Source organism: Centroberyx affinis, unplaced genomic scaffold (genome assembly GCF_046629955.1).
Source record: "Centroberyx affinis isolate AG114_WGS23_722 - 3 ecotype Tasmania unplaced genomic scaffold, CSIRO-AGI_Caff_v1 ptg003150l_1, whole genome shotgun sequence".
Taxonomy (NCBI): Eukaryota; Metazoa; Chordata; class Actinopteri; order Beryciformes; family Berycidae; genus Centroberyx; species Centroberyx affinis.
In genome coordinates, this window is record NW_027281209.1 from 91612 (window position 1) to 109953 (window position 18342).

Genomic DNA, 18342 nt, shown 5'->3' on the forward strand with positions numbered 1-18342 from the left:
ATCAGATTTTGTGAAAATATATAGATGATGTGTAAGGAATCAGCACGCAGGGTCCTTTAACCATGCCTCTTGTTCTTTAAAACTGTTTAACGAGTGTCATAATTTTTGATTTGATTTTAGATTTTGAGTGTCACAATTACATAATACGTAGTCATTGTGTTTTACTAAAAAATTTAGTCGTACTTTACTAAAAATGAAATCCTTTCTTTATCCTTAAAAATATGTAGTCATTGTGGTGTTTTACTAAAAAATTAAATGTTCCTTAAAAATATGTAATTGAAACATTGTTGGAAAACTGAATACGCTGACATTTGTCTTTAAATAAAAACATGTTCTTTATTGAAGAAAAAAATTGAATTGAAATATTGAAACTTATTTATGAAATTTGTAACCAACGAGGGGAAAGTTCAATATTCCTCTTTTTCTTCTTTTTCTCTCCGACAGTCTCTGAATCTTCTGAGACATCTTGACTAATAGACCAACAGGGGGAAAGTACAATATTCCTCTTTTCCTTCTTTTTCAGTCCGACGACGGATTCAGAACCGTCTAGGTCTGAATCTTCCGAGAGGTCTTTGAGCTTTAGAATATATTGTCTTTTGTAGCAAGATTTATAGAAAATGCATGGCAACTAAGACAGAGAACACTGTATACAACATAGGACATAGGTTCAGTCAGATTCGATTCAGTCTCTTTAGGAAGGCTAAGGGTAATTTCTCTAGTTTCACCTTCCTTATGTTTTTGGAGATTGAGATATCTTTGTAGGAGCATGTTGTATTTTTCGGGTAATAATCCTTTTTGATTAAGAATCTCTCTCATTTTCTCATCCAGCTCATTTTCGGCCTTTTGTCTGATATTTTCAGAACTCTTTTGCGTTTCCTGTAGACGGTTTAGATGCTCGGGAGAGATCATATACATTTTCTGCATTTTCTTTTTAGGATCTAGGAATGAGCCCGCTGACGAGTTGACCCACAAACGGTAAAACAGAAGTGAGCAGAGGCATCAAAAATCCCCCTTTTTGAGTCAATAATTGTCGTTTCTTGCTTAGGCCGGTGTTTTTATTTGCCATCAGTCTGAAGTGTTTCTTGTGTCGTTTTAGTTTTTTGTATTGACAGCCGGTGAGGGGGATGTTTCCTTTCAAAAGATTATGGCTGATTTCGCATAAAGCCTGTATGACGTCGGTTGGGCATCCTTCTATGGTGGATTTGCGTCGGCTCGGAGAGCTGTTGGCCAGCTTTCTCAACAGCGGGAGGTTTCTTTTCAAATGTACAGACATGTTAATTTTTCTTCTTAGGCAAATACACGCAGGAGGGTTCTCCGGGTAGTAGACCCGTTCTTAGTCTAAAGTGTTCTGGACAGGTTGGAGTCCAAGTCTAACATTAAATAACCGTGAGGGGTTTTGGTAGCGTCGTCATAACTTTCCATAAAAAAGTCTTTTTGTCGGGGATATATCTGATGAGCCAAGATATTCATCTGTAACTTGTCACGAGGATTTTTAAACAAGATGAGATAATTACCGTTTAAGCTGATGGTGCGGCTGTATTTACCTCGGTGAAAAATATTCAAAAACCAAAATAATGCAGACAAAACAAAAATAGTCAAAAACATGATGCTCATATTTCTGTGAGGTCTATACTGTGTAAAGATTTTTACAATTTCAGGATGGTCATTTGCTTGAAAAATAACATTGTCCAAAATAACCAGGTGTGATTTTGCAGAGGGAAAAAGTTGTTCATCTTAAAAAAAGAATCAGGTAGTCCGTGAACAAACGTAATCTTTTTATTCAGTTTTTGTAATTCAACATACATGGGTTGAAACGATGTATAAATCCATACAATGTTTTCAGGTACTGAATCCATCACATCATCACAGTTTTCCAGTACATTTTTTACAAAAAAAGTTTTTCCACTACCGCTGGGTCCCACTATCAGACAGGAAAAAGGTAACCGCAGCCTATGATCATAATAGGTAACCGCAGCCTATGATCATAATCAGTTTCTTGTATTACACCAAGGTGTGACATCTTTATTTACAGAATTGATCGGGGGTTAATAACCAAAAGTTAATAACCAAAGGGTACAGTTCGACCGTGGGATAAGAGTTGCCTCTTGTCATACACCACTCTGAACTTTTTGTGAACTGAAGAGTTTTTTAGATGAAACCCCTTTTTATTGCGCACAATGTTGTGCTGCGGGGCCGTTATCACATCCTGTCTAGAGTTTTCGATGTAACCTTCTACCAACTCTTTAATGCTGTCAAAGTTGACCCGTTCCCTACATTCGTGAGTCTGTGTGATACCCTTTGCTTGCAGCACTACTTTGTTGTTTCTGGTTTGATAAGCGTAACTTTTGGGTCCCGCCGCCACAAATTCCTGTATGCTGTCACCTTCTAATTCGTCCGTCAGCTCCCCCAGATAATGACCCAGTTCAAGCTGCGTCTGCCCCTGTTTTGTGACATAGACCAGACTATCTGTATCGTAGTACACAACCCTGTCTTGGAGCGGTTCCATAAAACTGTACAGCTTGAGACGCCCGTAAGCGGTGGTGAAAGCTGCTATGAATACGTTATTGGCCTTGTTCGGGGGTGCTACACTGCATTCACTGTGACACCACTGAAGCAGAGCCATTTTGTCGTTGAGGAAAGTGAAGTACTTGACCGTGTATGTTTCTGAAAACATGATATGGAAAAACTCATGAGGCTCTTTGACTAGTTGGGTTTGGGGCAGATTACTTCTCTGTGCAAACTTTCCCCAAAAGCTGTTGAGACAGAGTTTAGACACTTGTCTTTTGGCAGGGTTTGATGCTATTTTAGAAGGGTCTAACCAAATGCCCTAATTTGGGTGATAGTCCCTGATGTATTTTTCTCTGCTTTCTTGATTTCCAACGCTTCGAGGGGGTAGCCTGAAGCTTCCTGCTTTCCCTTGAGAAAAGTGTGAATGTATTCGACGAATATAGAACTGCTACGCCTCTTAAAGTCCCACACCTCTGTGATTTTAGCGACCCTATAACCCATCTCTAAGGCCTTGTTAAATTCAGGAGTGACCCAGACCCCCGTCAACGCTCTGGCCTCATCGTTATGTGCACAAGGACCCTCTTGAAAATTCAATTCGGTGCACGTACGACAGAGTAAACACTAGTTTACCTTTTCCCGTTTTGTACGGTAACACGGGGAAAAACAATCCTCGAGGAGGGTAGACAACGGCCCTGATTAATCCGAAGTAAGCCTGAGGCTCTTTGAAATCTTTGTAGATTATTTTGGGGTGTCCTAGAGGGTAAAGATACTTACAGTTTACATAGGGGTAGAGGGAAGTCACGTCTACGTACTGTACAGTTTCATCAGAAGCGCCTGTGTACCTGAGCTGTACGGCGCACGTCTCCGGGTGAGAGAGGCTGAGGAGCGTCGTATTGTTTTAGAAAATCCTGCAACCCCTGATCTGATTTTTTCATCTCTGTCCAGACGTGTTCTCTCATCACTACCACTTTTACACTATGCATGGATTGTAGCGTTTGTAATTTATCCTCGCAGGCCTCGTGCAAATATTCGTAGCTAGTATGTATCAGAGGGCTAACGTCATGAGACGGAAAACAGGTGAGACAGCCGTGGTAAAAACATCCCAGAAACTCCCAGACCCATTTTTCACCGTTAATTTCAGCGTATCCGTCTACAAAAAACGTTCCTAGTTTTTCTCCGAGATTCAGCGCGTGTTGAATAAAAACGTTATCTGTGGACATGACCCACTCTAACCACTGGATGCCGGCGCTTGAATATGTTTTAAATTGTTGTCTGTAGTCGTAGGGTGAGGGTATGGCGATGGTATGAGGTTGTAAGAAATTGGTGACAAAAACTTTCATGCACGCTGAGGCGATTGTGACGCAGCTGAAAGGGTCCACTTTTGTCTCTTTAATGTACTCTTTCCTAAATATCATGCAAGCCTGCTTGAGGATGTCTGTGTCATTTTCGCAGTAAAGTTTAGCTTCCTTCTGAAAATCAAAAGTCCCATGAAGAGCCGTAGTATTGTACCAGGCGTCAAATTCCTGTTTTTGTTTTTCAGTCATTTGGTCTATTCCGTAAAGCTCACGAGTGGGGTAGGGGCCCACGTAATTTAAATTGGCCTCTGAACTGAAGCGGTGAGGAAAAAACCCTTTGACTTTATTGGTAAAGCCTAAGGCCTTTGGCATAGCAGCTAGTGACATGAATGGAAACGACAGCAAGTATGTATTTTTGTCTGTAATCGCTATCTTTGAAACAAATGACTTTGCTACCTTGCATGATTAAGGTGGGATGTACACCCGACTCAACCATGGCGTTAAGAACGAGATAGCTGTCAAATCCTTTAGAATTATGTGCTATAAACAGCGATTTTGCATATCTGGGACTTCTGAAATGCAGAACAAAGTCTTTGGCACATTGGAGCCCGCTAGAGTACCACTCCTCTCCCTCCAGTGTTTTTGTAGTCACTAAAAAGGGGACGTGAACGCCGTTTTCGTCCGGAAACGTTTCAAAGTTGTAAAATATCAAGTTCTGGTTATAATCTTCCTCGGGGCGCAGATGCTGTATATAACACTCGTGCCTCTCGTCGGGGTCAGACTCAGGCAACCGTTGTTCTCCGCAGATTAAACACCCCGGGTCGGACACTCGTGCGGTTCAGCGTCCTTAGTCAGAGCCACGTAGTATAGCAGACCGCATTTTTTACATTTTTTATGCATTTCGCATTCGCTGGCGTATACTTGGGCTTTTGGCCGCCATTTAGGCTTTTTGTGCGCTTCCAAACAGAAAAGGGAATGACACGTCCTGTTGCATTCATTACACGCAGTAAGTTTCAACTCATGCCGTGTACAATCAGAGTCTAAGCAAACTTTACAGTATTTGTCACAGTTGTGATTCAAAACATTGTTGTATCCCGCATAACAATGCTCACACACGTAACTAACGCCTAGAAAAGCGCTGAGATTTTTAATACCGTAGTAGTGATTTAGGAAGAGGAATAAAAACAGTGTAGACCTATTAGTCGGCTTTTGGAAAGACGTCTGGTATTTAGAGAGTGCTTTTGAATTATCGGTTCTGTAAAAGCCGTCTGTGCAGTCAACCCCACCTTATGCTGAATTTGAGCGCCGAGTATAGCGGCTTCCCTGTCACAGAGACTGGGACGCAGAAGATGAGCCAAATTGATGGCAAAACACAATTGATTATCGGGGTTTTCTACCACGTACAGAAAGCGAACCTTCTTTTTAAGGATTTCACACTCTGTTTTTTCCAACATTCTTCTTTTACCGCCTCCTCGTGGGTTGTGGATTACTTGGACGACTAATTCTAGAGTATCGTCCGTTGCTACGGACTGGTTTGATTGTACGAGTCGATCCAAGAGGTTCTGAAAACCATTTCTATCCATTTCATCGCCGACGGTTAAAATGCGGGATACGCTATTTTGTAACCTTTCACCTTTCAACTCCATCTGGATCACATCTCCGCGCGTGTGAAAACGCTCTTTCCGTCATGTTGTTTATTTGGCCCGCGACATTATAATAGAATGCAACAAAATCTACCTCGGCATCACCCTCAGAGCGAGGAAAAGTTAGGAGCTCTCTTATTTCTACGTTATTAAATGTAGTGCACGTTACCACTCTCGGTTCTGTACGAGGCTCAGCGATAGGCTCTGTATGGGACTCTGTACGAGGCTCTGCGTGCTCAGGCGTTTGTTGTCGTTTACATCGTTTACTACGTTTACATTTTCACCCCCTCGCTGTAATTCTGAGAGAGCGTTGTTTATTTCACTCAAACAATCTGTTTCTGTTTCTCTTTCTGCGACGGTTTGTGAATGGTCCGGTGCATTGAGGCTAGCGATAGCGTTGTTGAGGGGTCTAAAAGGGTCTAAAAAATCAGCGTCTACTCCTTCCTGATTTAGTTCACCTATTGCATCGAGTAACGGGGCAGGCAGTTCTTGTAATGGGTCATGCTCATCAAGCTGATTCATTCTAAAAGATTCGGATAGAGATTCTGATAAAGCCCTTAACTGTCTAAGGTCTAATTCTGTATTTTTGTTTTCACCCATGATCAAATGAATAAAAATGTCACACCTAGGTTTACATCAATTTACGGTCTAGAGGCCAGATACAGTAGCTTACTCATATCGCAGATGATGGTGCTCACGCTGCTGAAAACATCGCTCACATTGCAGCAAACATCGCTCATGGTCAGCAGACACTCTTGTGTAAACGTCCTCCTCCGGATGTTCAAAGGCCTTCCTCTTCTCACTCTGGCTCTTCTTCTGCCTGTCTCTGTGTGCGCTCGTGCATGCGAGAGAGAGAGAGTGTGAGTAAGTGAGTGAGTAAGAGGGGAGGAGTTCAGGGAGAGGGGCGGAGAGAGAAAGAGTGAGAGTGAGTTTTCAATCGACGATTCAGTCATCACTTTTCCTGGCTAAAGAAACTTACCCCTTCTGTAAGATCTTCTAACGAAAGAAGAAGCTCTGGAGCTAGAGCTGGAGGAAGAAGAATTTTCACCCGGCTGAGCGGCCGGTGGAACGGTTTGCGGTGCTTCGGAATTCACCGGCGGCGGCGGTTCTGAAATCTGTGGATCCTCAACGGCTTCCTGATTGGGTTGCGTGAGGTTCCAGGGTGTCAGACACGCTTCCAGATCAGCCAGAGGTTCTATCGCGTGATAAAATATATCATTAATAGATGAATATACTATAATAATAACGGGATAATAATAATAATAATAAGATAATACACACCATAATTGCCTTGAGAAAGTTGAGAGAATCCAGGAAACCCCGAGATAAAGGAATTTGTCTGAAATAAGGAAAACCCGAGCTAAAGGAATTTAAAATAAGAGTACTTTTTGTAAAAATAATAATAATTAAATAACCTACCCTCTATGTCCTCAGCAGCATCATGGTTTGTTGCTGATGTCGGAGAGCCACCGCGTGTTCCAGGAACTGTAAGAAGAAAAACAAAAACTCAATATTTAAAAAAAATAAATAAAATAACTTTAACTAAAAGCAATATCTAAATAAGAATGTACCAGGAGCCATGGTTTTGTCTGTCTGTGTCTGTCTTCTTCTTACTAATGGCTCACACGATTTGAATTTATAGGCAAAAGTTCCCGCCAAAAGTTAACCGAAAGCCTGAGAATAAAAAAAAAAAGAAATGATTTTACCTTTTTCTTTAGTCTTAGTTGTCCTAACTTAGGACAACTAGGAGGACTGACGCATTCCAATGACGTCATGTCACAGCTGGGGGGGGGGGGGGGGGGGATATAAAGCTGTTCTTTATATCTCTCTCCCAGCTATCAATGTGGTTGGGGAGAAGAGGGGACGAAGAGAAGACGGTTGTAGGCTCTCAGGGCCGGAGAGTGCAAAATCTGCCTCACTGCGCACTGAAGTCGCCGACTGAGGATGGGGAGTCCGAGCAGGCGAGTGCTGCGGCGAGGCAGCGACATCAGATCCGAGAGAAGGATTCCCTGCTGGTACAGGGCGAGGAAGAAGAAGAAGACCTCCAGAGCGTCTGAGCACGGCGTCCTTCAGGATCCCACGACAGGAAGCGGAGGTCAGATGAGGGCCACTGGTCTGGTCCCACAGTGGGGCGGTGAGCCACCCGAACACCGCTAGCCACCAGCGGAGGGGGAAGCCGCAGTGTCGGCAAGCGCCGTCCTTGGAGAAGGGTCCAGATCGGGACGAGTCGGAACCGCAGGAGTATCAGCTGGGAGGACCGGAGTGTCGTTGGACACTCCGTAGCGGTTGGAGAGGCTTATGCGAAGGGGTGAGGCAGCCCCGTCCAAGTCTCTCTTGCGACCACAGATCACCACTTCGGCCCAGGACGACCGATGGTTCGGTGTCGAGCAGGAGGAAGGCCGTGGACAGGTGGAGGGGTCCCACAGGGCTGTGTCCTGCATGGCTGCGCCGAGGGAGGCAATCTGTTTGGACTGCCCAGAAGCCACATCCATGAAGCTGGTCAGAAGAGAGTCTTTCTTTTGGAGCCGTTTAATGTCCTCCTTAAGGTCAGCAATCTTTTTGTTAGCTTTTTTGAGTAGAACACAATCCTCACTGGGCATAGTTGGCATTTGTGTGTGTTAGCTTGGCCACCAGGTTTAAAACAAGCCTAGCCAAGCAGAAGAACAGAGGTATAATCAGATAGGAAGGCAGCAGGGAAGACTCATAAAACCAATGGAGGTGTAATAAAAATGGTAAAAGACTAGTAAAAAACCGCTAAGATCAATTCCAATCAAAGGGATTAAGAACGTTAAAAATGCCGGCCAAAGCTCTGACAGAATGTCCACAACTCCTGGTCTGACTTCCGCGTTCTGTGACGTCCATAGTCCTAGTACTATGTCCCCCACAGCAAAACTAAGGATGGCGTGGTCACTAAGAGCTGTTAGTTTATATTCAATCTTATTTATTAATGATGCTTTTGACAGACATAAATCAATTCGACTCTGCTTTAAAGTTCCTAATCCTACCTGTACCCTGGAGTAATCCCTCCTAATGGGATATTTGGTTCTCCACACATCACATAAATCATTGTTATTCATTATTTCTACTAGTGTAGCCCTACACGTCAGCCTTGAATGTAGTAGTATCCGACACATCAAGTCTGCTGTATTGCACATTAAAATCCCCCACCACAATGCAATTTTCTCCGACCTTTTCTCCCACACTTTTGAAAAAAGCCTTTCTTTCTACCTCATTGTTAGGGGCATAAATGTTCAATAGATTATACACTATATCCTCATATTTAAATTGTATTGTACCACAGGATTTCTCCCCTCCATCGTTCGCAAAAAAGTGACCACTCCACTTTTTTTTGCACTCTAGTGCACTTGCATCGTCCCAATGAGTCTCTTGCAGACAAATAATGTCTGCATTGCACAGTTAAAACAATGATTTATTAACTAAACTAAGGGGTAAACAAACAACACAAACTACATCAAACAAAAAGAACAGAACAAAAGGTGTGCATAAGTGAGGAGGGATAGAGCAACTGATGGTCAGATGGCTTTTTAAAGCCCAAGGAGTTCACCGGGCCCAGGTGCACTCCAATCAGCCTAAACGACGACTCCACCCACCAGGCTCCTGCAAGACACAGAGCCAGGAGAGTGGGAGGGTCGTCACACTTACAATCAGTATTCAATAGACTTATTGGCCTATAATTTCCTAGACATTCTTTACTACCTTTTTGCTTAAACACTAGAGTAATGACACCCATCGCCATTGACTCTGGGACTCTTTGAGTTTTTTCCATCGCTTGGAAGAGATCCAGCAAAATAGGTGCCAACAGATCTCGAAAGACTTTATAAAAGTCACAAGAGAGACCATCCGAACCAGGGCCCTCATTTATCAAGAGTACGCAAGTACAAATATGTGTGTAAACCATGCGTACGACCATTTCTAAGCAAAGAGTCGGATTTATCAATTTGTACTTTTATTTACCTTTATTTATTCAGGGTGGTCAATTGAGAGCGGGTGCCCTCTTTTACAATGACGCCCTGACACAATACAATAACAATAAAGCATCACAAAGACACACGATATAACAACACAATATATAGAAAATACATAAAGCCATACATATACATATAACATAAAGCATCTTTACAGATCAATAGAAACAGGAACACTCCACTGTTACCATGTCCTTCAATAGAAACTTAAAATGATTGAGTGAAACCAACTGTTTTAGTTTCAGCAATTCCTGCAGGCTGTTTCACTTGTCTGGTGCATAAAAACTAAAAGCTAATTTCCCAAGTTCAGTGTTAATGAAGGGAGTTTCAAGAGTCAAATATTCCTGTGCACGTGTCTTATAAGAGATAGATTTGAGCTTTAAAAGAGATGTAAGATATGAAGGTAACTGATTTAGTAATGCATTGTAGACAAAGAGGAGACAGTGTTGTTCCCTCCTAACACTAAGCGAAGGCCATCCTAATTTCAGATAAAGTAAGCAGTGGTGAGTTCTGAAACTATCCCCAGTTATAAACCGTAGGGCACTATGGTAGAATGTATCTAGTGATTTCAGAGTAGTAGGGGCAGCATGCATATAAAGTATATCACCGTAATCCAAAACTGATATAAGAGTTGATTGTACAATTGCCTTCCTGTTTTCAAGAGTAAAGCATGATCGGTTTCTGTAGAGAGATCCCAGTCTAGTCCTCAGTTTCTTTTTGAGCTCAAATATGTGAGTTTTAAATGAAAGCTTTTCATCTAGCCAGATACCTAGATATTTGTATGAGGCTACACGCTCAATTTTGGCCCCATTAAGGGAGCAAATGTTTAATGCTTTGTCTTGGTTTCTGGCTCGTGAGAAGAGCATATACTTCGTCTTAGAGTCATTGAGGATTAATCTGAGATCAGTCAGAGATTTCTGAACACAGTCAAATGCAACTTGAAGATTTTTTACAGCTTGTTCTGCGGATGATGCACAGGCATAGAGAATTGTATCATCGGCATAGAAGTGTAGCTTACAGTTCTTTACAGAGGCACCTATGTCATTTATATATAATGTGAACAATGTTGGACCTAAAATAGAACCCTGCGGCACACCATTCACTATTTCCAAAACCTGGGATTGCAAGCCCTTGGCCTCTATACGTTGGGTTCTTGCAAAGAGGTAGTCCCGAAACCAGTTACAGGCTACTTCATCACACCCTAAAGAGGACAGTCTGTCCAAAAGTAACCTATGATTTACTGTATCAAAAGCCTTTGATAGGTCGATAAACAGAGCTGCACAATGTTTCTTATTATCAAGAGCAGAAATTACATCATTAACTACAAGACTCGCAGCTGTAATTGTACTATGACCAGCTCTGAAACCAGACTGATAAGGGTTTAGAATAGCATTTGTAGACAAGAAATTCCGAAGCTGTGTATTAATGAGAGATTCCAATATCTTGGCTAGGCAAGGAAGCTTAGAAATGGGCCGGTAATTATTTAGATCACTTGTATCGCCCCCTTTATGTAAAGGAGTTACCAAGGCCGATTTCCAGATTTTAGGGATTAGGCCAGAGGTGATTGTTAAATTAAAAATGTGTGTTAGAGGCTCTGCTATAAGGGGGGCAGCAAGCTGTAACAGATATGGGTCTAACTGATCTGCGCCTGTAGAACTTTTCATAAATTTAGAAGAACACAGGGCATCTAAAACTTCATAGTAGTTAATTTCTCTGATTGTGAAAATGGAAACGCTTCCATGAGGAGAAGCCAAGGGCACTTCCTCATTTGCGTCAGCGACCCTGTCATCTAGAGCTAGTTGTGAATTAGGTACTCCATACAATTTATCAAATAGAGAGCCTGAATCAATAAAGTGATGATTAAAAACATTGCAGATCTCCCTCTCGTCACTTAAAGGGCCAGAGTCCAGCATTATCTGCTGCGGGAGAGTGGCTGAAATACTGCCCTTCAAAGATTTAGCCAATTTCCAGAATTTGGCTGAGTTGTTTCCACAATCAGACAGACTGTTCAGGTAGAAGGTAGACTTAGCTTTTTTCACCATGAACGTACATTTATTTCTAAGACATCTGAAAGTTTGCCAGTCCACAGCACAGCCAGTAGATCTGGCCAATACCCATGCTTTATTCCTCTGCAAAATAAGACCACTTAATTCACGAGTAAACCAAGGGTTACATCTGTTCTTAACTCGTTGTCTCTTAAATGGGGCATGTTTGTCTGTTAAAGAGTTAAAAATAGACAAAAAATGTTCCAGGGCCGGTTCAGCATCTGGAACCAGAGCTGTAGAAGCGAGATCACTATGATATAGATCATGTAGAAATGCTTGTTTATCAAATTTCTTAAAAGACCTCTTACAGATGAACTGTGACCCTGACCTCTTCATTCTAGTGTCCCTAATACAGCCAACCGGACAGTGATCACTGAAGTCTATTGAGAACACACAGCTATGCTGATAATTATGGGGCCTATTAGTGAGAATGAGATCTAAAAGAGTGGAATTCCCAAGGTTTTTCATATTTGGTCGTGTGGGTTCTGTAATTAATTGGGTCAGATTTAACTCAGAGCATATATCTTTCAAGCCATCAGCTACATGAGATGACCAGTTCAGGTTAAAATCCCCCATAATAACCACTTCCGAAGTAACCAAGGAAGATAAAAGCTCTGTCATATTGAACAGAACAGAACTAGCAGACGGCGGACGATACACTCCCACAACCATGAGAGGGCAGTCTCTACCTATTTCTACAAGAATCGCCAGTAGTTCAAACTGACCTGGGACAGAAACGGAAACCTTTACAGCAACATTTAAGTCATTTCTTACAAAAATGGCCACTCCACCACCTCTTTTGACTCTATCTACTCTGAAGATGTTAAAACCATTTATTTCCACATCCATATCAGAAATAGTGTTATTCAGCCATGATTCAGAGATAACAATGATGTCAGGGTTTGTGGTCTCAACCCAAATCCTTAGGAAGTCCATCTTAGCTATAAGGCTCCTAGCATTAAAATGCAAGAGACCAAGAGACCCTTTACGTGCTTTAAAATCGTTTGGAGTGAAAGAGGTCAATGTCGGGTTCACAACAGTAGTAGAAGGGGCTAACGTGATGTGACGAAGGCTCTGAGGATTAACATCGCCAGTTTTCCGAGTAGAGTGCCTAGGCCTAATAATTGAAGAAATCCTCTGGAGACACTTGCAGGCCACCAGGCCGCCAGGGGGGGCTAGTGAGCGTAAGTTAAGTGCAGGATGTGGTGGTGAGGAAGAAACACAATTAGTGACCGGTGTATTATCTGGACCATGATCTGGACATGCAGAGGTAGCAGAGGTCGATAGTCAGATTCTGGGGGCGTTAAAAACAGTATAAAATATATTTTCTGTTAAAATGCGTGCACCCAGACCGCTCGGGTGGATTCCATCATTCCTAAAAAAGGATGGGCGATTCCAGAAAAGGTTAAAATTATCAATAAAGACCATATTGTGAGCCGTACAGACCGATTGCAGCCAGGTGTGGAGACTAAGAGTTCGGCTAAAACGACCAACGCCTCGACCAAAACAGGGGATTGGGCCAGAAATGAAAACCCGTTTTCCACAGCCTGAAAGTGTGTCAAACAGACGGATAAAATCACCTTTCAGTATTTCTGATGATTGGCTTGGGATATCGTTGCAACCAACATGGACAATCACATTACGGACATGAGGGTGTTTGACCAGAAGGCTAGGTAGCTTTTCTACAATATCTAAAATCTTAGCACCAGGAAAGCAGTGAGACTCTACTGACCTTTTCTTGATATTTCTAATAATGGAATCGCCGATAATCAGAGTGGAGGGGGGGGACGGCAATAAGCTTCGGCCCTGTAAAGCGGGGGGAAAAGATGAGGGGATTCGGACCGGGGAAGAGTTATGAGGCCGAAGAGTGGTTCTAGTACCCCGCCGAGCCATTACGTTGCGTGCCTTGGGACCATGGACTGAAGGATGAGCTGATTTCCCAGGTCTATCCGGCGGAGGTGGTGGAGAGCCCTGGATCCTATCCGGAGGTGGAGGGAATCGGGAATCTTTGGCCAGAGGGGGGAACTCCTGGACATCCAGAATGTCAAATCTATTTCTCAGCTCCACATCGTAGGTTGCAGTTGGACGAGAGGAGCGGCTTCCACCATGTTTACGCTCCGGTTGGTGCGGAGTGGAGCTGACCAAGGCTTTGGGTCTAGCCCCCAACTGGACCCAGGGACCCTCGGCGAGGGACAGTGCATCAACCGAACACGGAACAGTGGAATCCAACTCTCCAGCGGCATCAACGCCAGCTCTGGCAGGACCGAAAGATACAAGAGTATCAATGAGCTTCTCTTCCTCCCGAATCTGATACAAAGTGGATATTCTCCCTTCCAGCTCTGTGATCCTCCGACTGAGGTGAACGCAGCTCTCACAGCCAGATGGAGAGGTAAGTGGGGCCATGATTGTCAGGTAGCGACACGGGCCCAAATGCAATGTTTATGTCGGTGGTGGTATCTCAAATTGGCCTGGTAAGCCTTGTTGGTTAGAGTTCCAAGTTGGGAGACAACAGTGATTTCCTCGGCCAGATCGGCCCTGAGAGCAAACGCTCTGTCCCCTTGACGGAGCGATGAAGTACAATGAAGTCCCTTTTGTTAGATTCACTGTGCGTTGCAGCCTTAAAGTTAGAGCTAGATTTGCTGCTGCAGCCGGCTAGGTTTAGCGGTTAAAGTCCTTTTAAACACCCCGACGGCAAAGGGGCGAGGAAATGTTTTCAAACTGTTTAAATCTTTGTTGTTCTCCCGTCAACAGTAGGCCGCCAACCTGCTCAATGGCACTGATCCCTTATGCTTGAGAACGTGCGTAAATTTAAGCACAGCTCTGACCATGCTTACGCACGGCACCAAGCGGTTGAAAATGAAAGACCACCAAGAACGACAGGAACAGATAATCAAATGAATAGGCATTTTCATAATTATTAATATAAAATTCCATAGGCTTCAGTAGTTGAGACTAAAAGTGCATGTTATACCATTTATATACAATTTCGACAGTGCATATTGTTCAACTATATTATCTAGTCCATTTAAGCATACTGAATTAAATCGATTAATCATCATTTTAATTATTAGTATGGGTGATGAAATTCAGGGTATAGGCAATCATAAAAGGCAACAATAAGACATTGATAGTTGTGTGCGTAAAATGGCTCATCTTGCTTTGATGGATGATTTGGAGCATTATGCATTGCGCATGGAGCGTTCTCAGAGAGTGCACCAACTTTTTAACTGAAAGCGATGAGGGGCGACTCAGTAGATTTAGTTTTATTGGACCTCTGCCCCACCTTCTCCTTCAGGGAGGACCTGCAGGCTGAGAGAAATATATTCAAATGAAAATTATCTATCACAATCCGGTGTCCGGAGTGTCCGGTCCACATCGGACAGGCTGGTCTCAGTCTGTTCTCCGCCTGTTGCAGCAATGTCCCTGTTGTTGACTCTGATTATTTTGGATTCAGGTCAAAACTTTTTTTTTTTTTCTGCCACTGCTCTGCTGATAAAAATGTTTAATGCCGCCGCTCTCACCTGCTGACAGGCTGGATGTTTTCGCTTGTTTATCAATCTACCATCAAGTGTTCCAGAAAGTACTTTGTGGTGCCACAACCTCGGTTATTTTTAATAATTTTAATAATTCAGTGTCTGCATCTGTAAATTCTTCCTCCTGCGTTCTTTGTCTGACCTGTGTTCAGCACAGAAGAGATATCAATGACGTTTCCTGCTGCATTTAAAGGGAAGGTTGTCACCATATATGGTCAATTGGGGGCGTAAATTTATGTTAATGAGTGGCTGTGCACGAGCATGATGGTGGTTTAGAACGTGTGGTATTTATCAAGGCAGGTTACTTACAGGTGTGCGTACGCACGTTTGATAAATACCGATTTTTTTGTACTTATGCACATTCTAAATTGTATTCGTAAGAGAGAATTTAGAACCTTTTCTACGCAATGTTGATAAATGAGGGCCCAGGACTCTTGTTCGTTTTCATCTGATCAACTGCATTTTTTATATCTGACAACACTATATTCTGATCGCACACTACTTTTTCGGCCTCAGTGATCGTGGCACCTACTTTGCTTAGTATCTCTTCCGTCGCTTTCACATCAGACTCTCCCTTGCTGAACAGGTCAGCATAAAAATCCTGTACAGTATTAGCCACATCAACTAAGTCAGTCACGCACACACCATCCTTGTTCTGTAGCTTGTAAGCACTTGCTCTGCCTTGCCTTGTCCAAACCTAGAAAGAAGGCACTGCTCTTCTCTCCCTCCACCGCATATTGTGCTCTGCTCCTCAATCGCACCTTCACATCTTTGCAAATCTGTCTCAGCCAATTCAGTCTGAAGTCTCATCAGCCTCTCCGTATCCGGATTATTTTCCGCATTTATCTTTATAATTTTCATTTTCAGTTCTCTCTCCCTTTGTCTTGTTTTATGATTAAAATTCTTTGCATATCTAATAGTTTTGTATTTAATAATAGCTTTTACATCTTCCCACCAATCAATTATATTTTCTTTATAAGAGGCTTTTGAGACTTCAGACTGAACTAGGTCCGTGATCAGTTTCCTGTACTCTTCTCTTTTCAAGAGACTAGAGTTTAGGCACCAGAGTCCACTGCTTTTACCTCCTACTATGTTCCCTACAGCAAAACTAAGGATGGCGTGATCACCGAGAGCTGTTAGCTTATATTCAATCTTATTTATCCTATTTATTAATGATGTTTTCGACAGACATAAATCAATTCGGCTTTGCTTTAAAGTTCCTAATACTACCTGTACCCTGGAGTAATCCCTTCTAATGGGATATTTGGTTCTCCACACATCACATAAGTCATTCTCATTCATTATTTCTGCTAGCGCAGCCCTAGATATGTCAGCTTTGAATGTGGTAGTATCTGACACATCAAGTCTACTGCATCGCACATTAAAATCCCCCACCACAATGCAATTTTCCCCAACTTTTTCACCCACACTTTTGAAAAAAGCCTTTCTTTCTACCTCATTGTTTGGGGCATAAATATTCAATAAATTGTATATTACATCCTCATATTTAAACTGTATCAATAATATTCTGCCTTTTAAATCTTTGTAGACCAAGCTAACATCACTCACACACTTACTGGTAATTAATATTGCAACTCCACAAGATTTTTCCCCTCCGTTGTTTGCAAAAAAGTGCCCATTCCACTTTTTTTTGCACTCTAGTGCACTTGCATCGTCCCAATGAGTCTCTTGCAGACAAATAATGTCTGCATTGCACAGTCTAATTACTTTATCAAACGTATCCGTTGCTCTCACACCATTCGTGTTTAACGAGGCAAGAAACAACATAATTAGTGGTAACAAGGGGATCATAATCATAGTCTCTCTTTTCTCCCTCTTACCTCTCTTCTAGCCTCTTTCCATTTTCCCAGTCTCTTCCTCCCAGCTGCCACCTGCGTGAAGTCCATCTCATCCCCCGCTGTCGTCTTCTTCTACTTCCTCCTCCTCCTCCGAAGCATAGCAGGCATCCTGCACGCTCTGCTGCTCACACACACACTTCTTCCTTGCGCAGCCTCCGCAGAATGACATGCTCTCCTGACGCTCCCTCGCGTAGTGCCCCGGTTGGTTGCACTTATGGCATTTGAAATCAGGACACTCCCTCAATATGTGTCCCGGCTGTATACATAGTCTGCAAACTTTAACTTGGTTATCATGGATAACCCTAAAATATTCTGTCCCCTCCAAAGTCTCAAACTTTGTTGAGTAAGGCAATGATTGTACTGCCTCATTAAATTTTACCTGACAAAATCTTGTTCCATCAAAAATGTCTGTACCAGCCCATTTCCTTCTTTTGATGGGCGAAATTGCCTTTACTCCCCACACCGCCAGTTTTATCAGAATTTCCTCGTCAGTAATGTAGGTGGGCAAGTTCAAAAAATATACCACCATTTCGTCCTTAGCCACTTCCCTCGCCATTATTCTGGATTGTTTTATTTTGAATCCGTCTAGCAGTCTCTCCTTCCCCTTTGGGTTGCTCATTGTTAGCTCGTATTTCTTTTGACCTTTAAAACGGCAGCCGATGACTCTGCCGCACGTTTCTTTGACTGCATTTAATAATTCCATCATCTTAACTCTGTCGTCCCCCACAATCTCGACATTCAGGTTCAGAGTTTTGTCCAAAACTCTCCCACCTATATCCTCCGTCATATCCAAATCGCCGTTCCTGCTCGTTGTCGGCTTGTCCGGTCCGGGTCTGTTTGCCATGTTCTCCATCAAAAAACGCTCAGGGGAAAAAAACCCCTCGAACAGCTGCCGGGGGAAGGCAAAACAAAAAAACACCGGGATTAAACAATAACGCAACACACACCACTCAATCAAACACACACAGACGGGGGATTCAAACTCACTCACACTGATGGTTAGGACGCGTTTAGGGAATGCTGGGAAAAAACAAAATGCTATCTAGCGCTACCAGGTTGGTGTGGCCGTAAGCCACAGACGGACTAACAGAAGGGTCTTTTATAGATGGCAAGACCAACCTTTAACAAACAGCGGAAGGAGAGCGCAAAGGCCAGGCTCCCAAACAACAAGCGGAGGCAACATCTTGCCACAACTTGCAGCTAACTAGCAAGCGCGGCCGCTTGTCAGCTCTGCAATCTGGAGCCCTGTCTCAAGAAAAAAAAAGGCTTACAGCACCTGGTATTCCCAGGCGGTCTCCCATCCAAGTACTAACCAGGCCCGAACCTGCTTAGCTTCCGAGATCTGACGAGATCGGGCGCGCTCAGGTTGGTGTGGCCGTAAGCCACAGACGGACTAACAGAAGGGCCTTTTATAGATGGCAAGACCAACCTTCAACAAACAGCGGAAGGAGAGCGCAAAGGCCAGGCTCCCAA

At 43.0% G+C, this 18342-nt stretch overlaps 1 non-coding gene across 1 annotated transcript; it reads right to left on the bottom strand.

Annotated features, from left to right (window-relative positions):
* Positions 1 to 18133: 18133 nt before the first annotated feature.
* On the bottom strand, positions 18134 to 18252 carry LOC139659612 (5S ribosomal RNA). Its single transcript, XR_011696248.1, has one exon. It is a non-coding gene; the product is annotated as a 5S ribosomal RNA (ribosomal RNA).
* Between the last annotated feature and the right edge of the window lie 90 nt (positions 18253 to 18342).